We start from the raw sequence: 8,468 nt of genomic DNA, 5'->3' as shown, positions 1-8,468 counted from the left end.
CTGAAATCCCCCGAACTCCTGTTCATCTGCACATGTGCAATGGCTGTTTCAGATGTACGCACCCCAGCTTACTTTTCCTAAAGGGATGGTGGCTGGTTTGACCGGGAATGCATCAAACAACCGTATTGCTGAAGAAACTCCAGGTTGCATATGGGCTGTGGCTGGTGTCATATATTTTGTTGTTGTTGTTTAGTCGTTTAGTCGTGTCCGACTCTTCGTGTCCCCATGGACCTGAGCATGCCAGGCACTCCTGTCTTCCACTGCCTCCCACAGTTTCGTCAAACTCATGCTGGTAGCTTCGAGAACACTGTCCAACCATCTCGCCCTCTGTCGTCCCCTTCTCCTTGTGCCCTCCATCTTTCCCAACATCAGGGTCTTTTCCAGGGAGTCTTCTCTTCTCATGAGGTGGCCAAAGTATTGGAGCCTCAGCCAGTGGCGTAGCGTGGGGGGTGCCAGGGGTGCCGGCCGCACCGGGCGCAACATTTGGGGGGGCGCGTTTGGCCGGCCCCCCTCGAGGAAGCGGGAACCTCTCCAAGGCGCAGCGCGCCGCCGGTGGAGGAAAAGAGCCGCGCAGCAGCAGCAGCAAAGCCGGGAGGAGGAGGTGGAGCGAGCCTGCTAATTGCTTGCTGGGAATTAAGCGGAAGGCTGCTCCGAAGCCTGGCGGTGGGGCGGAGAGACCTCCTCCCGCCGCCAGCCTTCGGAAGGCTGTCCTGAAGACTTGTGGTGGGAGCAGTGGCGTAGCGTGGGGGGTGCGGGAGACCTGCCGCACCTGGCGCAACATCTGGGGGGGGGACGGAAGAGACTCGAGTGCTAAAATCCACGGGTTAGGGGGCACAAATTACTTGCCTTGCCCCGGGTGCTGAGAACCCACGCTACGCCACTGGCCTCAGCTTCAGGATCTGTCCTTCCAGTGAGCACTCAGGGCTGATTTCCTTCAGAATGGATAGGTTTGATCTTCTTGCAGTCCATGGGACTCTCAAGAGTCTCCTCCAGCAGCATAATTCAAAAGCATCAATATATACTTAGCTTCAAACACCAGCAGTGAGAGCATGTTGCAGCTAGAGCCACAGCTGAGTTGGGGGCACATAACTCGGATGCCACTGATGTCTCACTCATCAGCAGGGAAATGCTTGGGCCGTATCCATCCCCTTGTCTGCCCTCTTACCTTTCGGACACCCCGATCTTCTAGACGTTAATGCAATCTGCCTCCAGTTGAGTTTAGTGCCAGAAAGCCAGTCAGTCCTAATGGCACTAGACATTACTCAAATTAGCTATGCACCCTTTCCTACACGCCTGAGGACCACTGGCCCCCAAGGAGAGACCTGCAACATTCATTTTTAGCCTACTTTAACGAGGGACATCGGCAAATATTGAGTCGCAGGACAGAACCGGGCTTTGAATGCTGTCGTCACCTTAGGGGTCATCAAGCATTGCGCATACATTAAGCAAGCAATTTTGCTTTTTATCTTAATATGTGCTGATCTCATCCATCAGGGAGCGGGAAGGCTGCGAGGGGAGAGCATCTTCCTCGTCCGCGGATGTACCCAATACGATGGTGGGGGGAGAGGAAAACAAGCAAGCAAGCAAGCAAGCAAGCAAGCGCCGCAGGATCGGACTGGATTTTGGAGAGGAGAGGAAGCGGGGGTCCTGTTTCTCAGCCAGCTGCCTCACTGTGATTGCTGGCACTGCTGGGGGGGGGGGAGAGAAGCGAGAAAGGGTAAGTCAGCAAAACCAGCTACCTTTATCATGACCATCCCCTGCTATCAGCTGTGAGCAGAAGCAGTTTTGTTGATGAGTGGAGGCAGAAGGAAAAAGAGCGAGAGCTGTACGTGTGTGTGTGTGTGTGTGTGTGTGTGTGTGTGTGTGTGTGTTTTCTAGCATAGATGGTGGAACTGGCCGGAACTGATATTTTGCTACTTTTCAAAAAAAAGAAGAAGAGGGAAATGGCACTTAAGGAGCAGCCTGCACAATTCCTTCTCCGAAATATAGCAGCCGTTCAGGGCTGATGAAAGGCTGATGAATTCAGACGTCTGTGAGCTCTGCTGGTGCAAGGCAAGGCAAAGGGAGCTGCGTTATTGATATTGTATAACAGCTTCGAGTGTGTTAGATAAAGGCTGTTCGGAATGAATTGGGCAAGGTCACATGGGACACGGCGGAGTGGCAGGAACGTAAACACACGCATGCATCTCAATGGGAGCGTGCTGTAGGTTTCTTCGACCTGTGAAATTGAGAGCGGGGTTCTGAGTGCTGGAATAAGGGGACCCGGTGCAGAGGGTCCGATGGCTGAATGTTCAAATGGAGTGCAAAAGGAGGGGGGAGTTTTCACTGCTGCAGCTTCTCTCACCACCACCGCCTGACACCTGCCAAGAGCTCCTTGCTTCGTGTTCCTTTTATGGGCTTTTATCACACGCATTAGACGGCTGGGTGGTAAACAAATGGGGTTAATGGATCATGAAATGAATGCTGGTTCTGCAGAAGGATTCAAGGTGTGGGGAGCTTTGCATCTGGTCACCTAAGTGCTGTTGACTTTCAGGTGTGAGGAATCGGCACCTTTTACACCAACAAACCACAGAGGGGCTGCCCCAAAACCCTCTCTCCTTTTTTTTATTTGCTAAACCATGCGGTTGTCCCATAATAATAATATTTTATTTGTACCCTGCCCGTCTGGCTTGGTTCTTCAAGCCACTCTGAGTGACTTCCAGCATACATAAAAACATAGTAAAACATCAAACCTTCAAAAGGGCTGCCTTCAGATGTTTTCTAAATGTTATATAATTACTCAGGGGTGAGCTCCCGTTGCTTGGTCCCTGCTCCCGCCAACCTAGCAGTTTGAAAGCACGTCAAAGCACAAGTAGATAAGTAGGTACCACTCCGGCAGGAAGGTAAACCGTGTTTCCGTGTGCTGCTCTGGTTCGCCAGAAGCGGCTTAGTCATGCTGGCCACATGACCCGGAAGCTGTACGCTGGCTCCCTAGGCCAATAAAGTGAGATGAGCACCACAATCCCAGAGTCGGCCACGACTGGACCTAATGGTCAGGGGTCCCTTTACCTAGACATATGATGGGAGGGCATTCCACAGGGTGGGCGCCACTACCAAAAGTGCCCTCCGCCTGGTTCCCTGTAGCTTCAATTCTCGCAGTGAGGGAACCATCAGAAGACCCTCATTACTCGATCTCAGTGTCGGGGGTGGAGATGCTCCTTCAGGTATACAGAGTGAGAAGCATTAGCATTATAAAGCAAGAGGCTTAAAAAGTGTGACTAAATACAATTGTCTTCGCTAAAAGTAAGCAATGAAGAGGCTGGGCTTACTTCCCCTAGGAGCCTTGGCCAAATCCTCCACACCCCAAACCAGGGGTCAGCAAACGTTTTCAGCAGGGGGCTGGTCCACTGTCCCTTCAACCTTATGGGGGGGGGCAGACTATATTTTGAAGAGGGGAAAAATGAACGCATTCCTATGCCCCACAAATAACCCAGAGATGCATTTTAAATCAAAGGACACATTCTACTCATGTAAAAACATACTGATTCCCAGACTATCCGTGGGCCAGATTGAGAAGGCAAATGGGCTGGATCCAGCCCCCGGGCCTTAGTTTGCCTACCCATGCTCCAAACCCCTGCATGTAAGCCCAGCTTAGCTCAGCTGGCAGCAGCATCTGAAGGAGGTGTGGAAGAAAGGTCCTAGACTGGTTTGTAGTGGGTTGGCTGGGGATGCAGGGCTTTAAAAAGTCAAATCCGGCACTTTTAATTGAGCCTGGAAGCAAAGCAGCAATTAGGGGAGCCAAGAGAGGGTCCGTGTGATATTATCTGAACTCCCATCAGCAGCCTCATTCTGGGCCAGCTGAAGCCTCTGGACTGACCAAAGGCAGCCCCTTGTGAACTATATTACAGTAACCTAGCTTTGAAGTGGGAGTCAGTGTGGTGTACAGTATTGTTTAGAGCGTTGGGCTAAGACCTGGGAGACCAGGGTTCAAATCTCCACTCAGCCATGAAGCATCCTGGGTGACTGAGCCGCTCGTTTGCCTCTCAGCCTAAGCTACCTCAAAGGGTTGTTGTGGGGGATTAAATGAGGAGGGGGAGAATCGTTGAGCTCCGTAGAGAAATAGGTGGGATATGATGGCGATGAAAGAAAGAAAGAAAGAAAGAAAGAAAGAAAGAAAGAAAGAAAGAGATGTGCATAAGGTTGGGAGGTCAAGAGCAAGGAACATGCTCCCAAGAATGACACTTGTGATGATGATGATTACTATCATTGTTATTTTCTAGCAAGAATTTATTAGCACTAAAACTATGTAGCTAAGACAGTCTAAAACAGCGGTTGTCCACCTGTTCCCTACCGCCCACCAGTGGGCGTTTCAGGATTCTAGGTGGGCGGTAGGGGGTTGTACGGCACAAGCTGAATCCTTCTTCCATCGAGAACTGGTGGGAGGTAAGGAAATTTTACCATCAAGAAGGATGCAGTAGTTGACTACCCCGATCTAAACTGTTACGGGAAAATCTAGGTGCGAGGCTGCTCAGTCATCCAGCTGCTCGGGCAGAGCCCGTGGGTCACTGCAGAATAAAGGAAGGAGTCCAGCCACCAACCGGAGCAAATAGGTGTAGACCAAAGTTTATTGCGCAACAGGTTCAAAGAGGAATTTTGAACCCCGAGGATGGGGTGACAAGGACTTTTAAAAGTTTCTACAGTGGTGCCTCGCAAGACGAAAAGAATCTGTTCTGTGACTCTCTTCGTCTAGCGGTTTTTTCGTCTTGCGAAGCAAGCCCATTGAAGGATTAGCGGATTAGCGCTATTAGCAGCTTTTAGCGGCTTTTAGCGGCTTAGCTGCTGATCGGATCAGCTGATAAGCTGCTTAGCGGCTTAGAAAAAGGGGGGGAGGGAAAAAAAATCCGCAGGAACTCGCAAGACATTGTCGTCTTGCGAAGCAAGCCCATAGGAAATTCATTTTGCAAAGCACCTCCAAAATGGAAAACTCTTTCGTCTAGCGAGTTTTCCGTCTTGTGAGGCATTCGTCTTGCGGGGCACCACTGTATCTTATCCCAGCATACAGTTCATTAAGCACCATCACTACATCATTGCTACATCAGAAAAGGGGAGGGTTATACATGATTAACATAGGAGGAATGTGTTGGGGCAACAGGCGGATACAGGATATGTATTGGGAAGTACATTCTAAGAACCTACTACAAGAGGAAAAATAGAACTTTGGTTTGCATAGTCTGGCACCTGGGCAAGTCCGGAGGAGTGCCTTTGCCCAGCGACTGACACCTATGAGTACCTTCCTGTGAATACATGACGTCCCACTTGAGGGATTATGGCAGGGATCAAGTGGTTTCCAACTCCTTGGCCAATGAAGCAAATTGGCGGTGGAATGAAGGAAACTGGCAAAGGAGTTGATTTTATATGATTTTTAGATAACTTCCCTGAGCTGTCAAGTCAAAAGGGTACATTTATGCATAATATTTGTAACATTTAACAACTTTAAAGATGTGCCCCCCCCCGTAATTTCTGTAACATAACATTTCAACATAACATTTTATCAAAAAACATATCATCCTTAATTCCCCCCCATTTTCCCCCTCCCCTCCCCAAAATATACCCACCCTCCCCACCCCACCCAGACTTCCCTCCGCTCCTCTCTCTGGTTTATCAACATATGTTATTTTCTGCATGTTACAAAACTGTACACATCCTTAATTTATCTGTCTAGATGTTATCAATAAGAAGTTTGTGAATTTTTATTCAAAACCTGCCAAGGAGTCCAGTTCATTTGTTGTTTCCTTAAATACTTTGTAAAGGGTTCCCATTCATCTTCAAAATCACAGTTATCCTTGTCATGTCGTTTGTGTGTCAATTTTGCCAATTCTGCATAGTCCATCAATTTCTCTTGCCACAGTTTTTTGGTTGGGATTTCCTCGTTCTTCCATCCTTGTGCTATTAAGACTATTGCCGCCATTGCTGCATACATAAAAATATTTTTCAGTTTCCTTGGCAGGTTTTTCCCTATGCCATGGATGCTTTAGCTGAGATTCCTGCATTTCTGGGGGTTGGACTAGATGACCCTAGGGTCCCTTCCAACTCTAAGATTCTATGACTCTATGATTTTGCATCCCAAACACCTGTCTTGGACCACATAAGCCCTTGGCTCCTATAAGCTGATGCTATAACTGACCCTCTTCAATAGTGCCCAGAAACATTCTCTGCCCAGAGCATGGTCTCTCCTGGACACAAACCATTATAGAGTTCTCAACTAATGAAACTGAGGTGAAATCTAGACACAAATTTTTTTAAAATGTTGTGAAAATGCTTTTTTTAAAAAAAAAGTTTTGAAAAAATATATTGAATTTGCCATAGCTCACCATCGCCATCTAGTGTCACGGTTTTACCATGCACGTTGTGACACACTTGAAATGTTTTATTTGCTGCTGTATAGCTGAGTCCCAACTATGCACCTCCTGGTGCATTCTCATCTACTGCTTCTTTACCATTCAAAAAGTTGGACCAGACTGCTTTGCATCACCCTTAATAATAATAATAATAATAATTTTTATTTATACCCCGCCCTCCCCAGCCAAGGCTGGGCTCAGGGCAGCTAACAAGCAATAATAAAAACAAGCTGAATGAATACAACTTAAAAACAAGATTAAAATACAACATTAAAATATTAAAATGCAGCCTCATCACAGGAGGAGAAAGGAAAAAGGAAAAAGAAAGAGGGGGAGGGAATCAAATTGGCTCCAAGCCAAAGACCAAGTGGAACAACTCTGTCTTACAGGCCCTGTGGAAAGAAATCAGATCCTGCAGGGCCCTGGTCTCATGAGACAGAGTGTTCCCCCAGGCGGAGCCAGTGTTGAGAAGGCCCTGGCTCTGGTTGAGGCTAATATGACTTCCTTAGGGCCCGGGACCTCTAGGGTGTTGCTAGTGAAATGAAACCTAAATGAAACCTATTTTCCTACTTCAGCCAAGACCTAGCAATAAAGCAACTTATTTTAGCTCAAACCAGGCTGTGTGCACACCATCACACAGTTAAAGCACAGGGCTTTTCCAAAGGAATTGTAGTTTGCCTGTCACAGAGAACCCAGCACTCTTAACGAACTATAGTTCCCAATAGTCACTGGGGAAAATATGGTGTCTACACAGTGTAATAAACAAAAATCTGCCCTTATTCCCTTATGGGGAACACAAGAGCCCTTATAGAGTCCTTTGCAGGTTCTCCATCGGTAGGAGAAAATAACAGAGGCCAACCAGAGAATATTGAGAAGCAAAGCAGCTAGTAAGCCAGATCTTTATTGAAACTGTTGCAACAGGGTGCTCCCCTCACACGCAGGAAAGGAGGAGGACCCAGAACCAAGGTGTGCCTGTCCTTATATAGACATTTTAAATTGCCCGCCCTGGAGTCCAAGACTACCCCCAGATACATCATACCTGCATCACAGAAAGGGTGGTCTACAACAGAAATCTGAGTGCGTTGTTTATCTCCTGTCTGGAAGGTTACCTGTTGTGGTGGGTTTTTTGTTGTTGTTGTTTTGTTTTGTTTTTACCTGTTAACGGACACTTGATTGGATACCCTGGGGAGCCTGGCCAGTCTTTTGTAATGACAAATACTTAGTTCCTGTGCCAGGTCACAGGCTTACCCTATTCAAACACAGACAGACATACCCTTAAGACAGGATTTGTGAACGAAAAGACAATGGGGAGGCTTTTCCGTTTTCCTTCGACCTTGCAGAGAAATATTTGAGGTCAATTTGGGAGGGACAAAATGGTTTCGGGACTTTTTCTCTGGGGTTTCAGACATGTGGTTTATATATTTTGTCACTGGAGTTCGGGTCCCCTGCAAGACTAGGCTTCTTTCTACTGGTTTCTAGCCACTCTTCTCCTGCTTACCAGATTCACCTTTTTTCGCACAGGCACTCCCAGTCTCATAATCACAGAAGGGAAGTAAAGATTTGCTAAGTTTCTGGTTCCCTCTGAAGTTTCCGTTTCTTTTCTCCTGTTAAGTTTCAGTTTCCTGAGCTGACCTCCTGGACCAGCTTGCCAGAAACAACCTCTGGGCAGAAAGCAACCATTTGATAAGCTAAAAACAAAATGGCCAAGGAGTTCCATTCTTTCACCTCCTCCTATCGTGCAAATTGCAAATCGATGAAGAACAGACATTCCATGAAAGGAATTAAAGGACAAACTGGGGTAAACTGGGGTGGGGGAAAGATTTTCCATACCTTAAAAGGTGCTTGCTTTCCCATGAAGACGTGAAGAAAGGAGATTTGTTTGTGTACGAAATAAATGCGAGCGTGTCGGTTAAATGTTCCCCATAACTCCCTAATCAGTTTGCACTTTCCGTCCTCAGCATGTGCTGAAAGTGTGATATGACAAGGGACGCTTGTCAACATATTTTCTTCTCACTTGGCAATTATTGCTGGTGGAATCGCCTGAGCTTCCAGAGATCTCTTTGGGAAAAGACCAAGAGAGAACAGCCTATA

The 8,468-nt window shown here is 47.5% G+C and overlaps 1 long non-coding RNA gene across 1 annotated transcript; it reads left to right on the top strand.

Moving 5' to 3' along the window:
- The first annotated feature begins 898 nt into the window (after positions 1 to 898).
- LOC309539690 lies at positions 899 to 8,295 on the top strand. Its single transcript, XR_014222956.1, has 2 exons — positions 899 to 1,717; positions 7,990 to 8,295. It is a non-coding gene; the product is annotated as an uncharacterized lncRNA (long non-coding RNA).
- Positions 8,296 to 8,468: the final 173 nt, after the last annotated feature.

Source organism: Podarcis vaucheri, assembly GCF_965113315.1.
Source record: "Podarcis vaucheri genome assembly, chromosome: 8".
NCBI lineage: Eukaryota > Metazoa > Chordata > Lepidosauria > Squamata > Lacertidae > Podarcis > Podarcis vaucheri.
The sequence above is the reverse complement of the archived record's forward strand: the minus strand, read 5'-3'. Positions and strand labels throughout refer to the sequence as shown.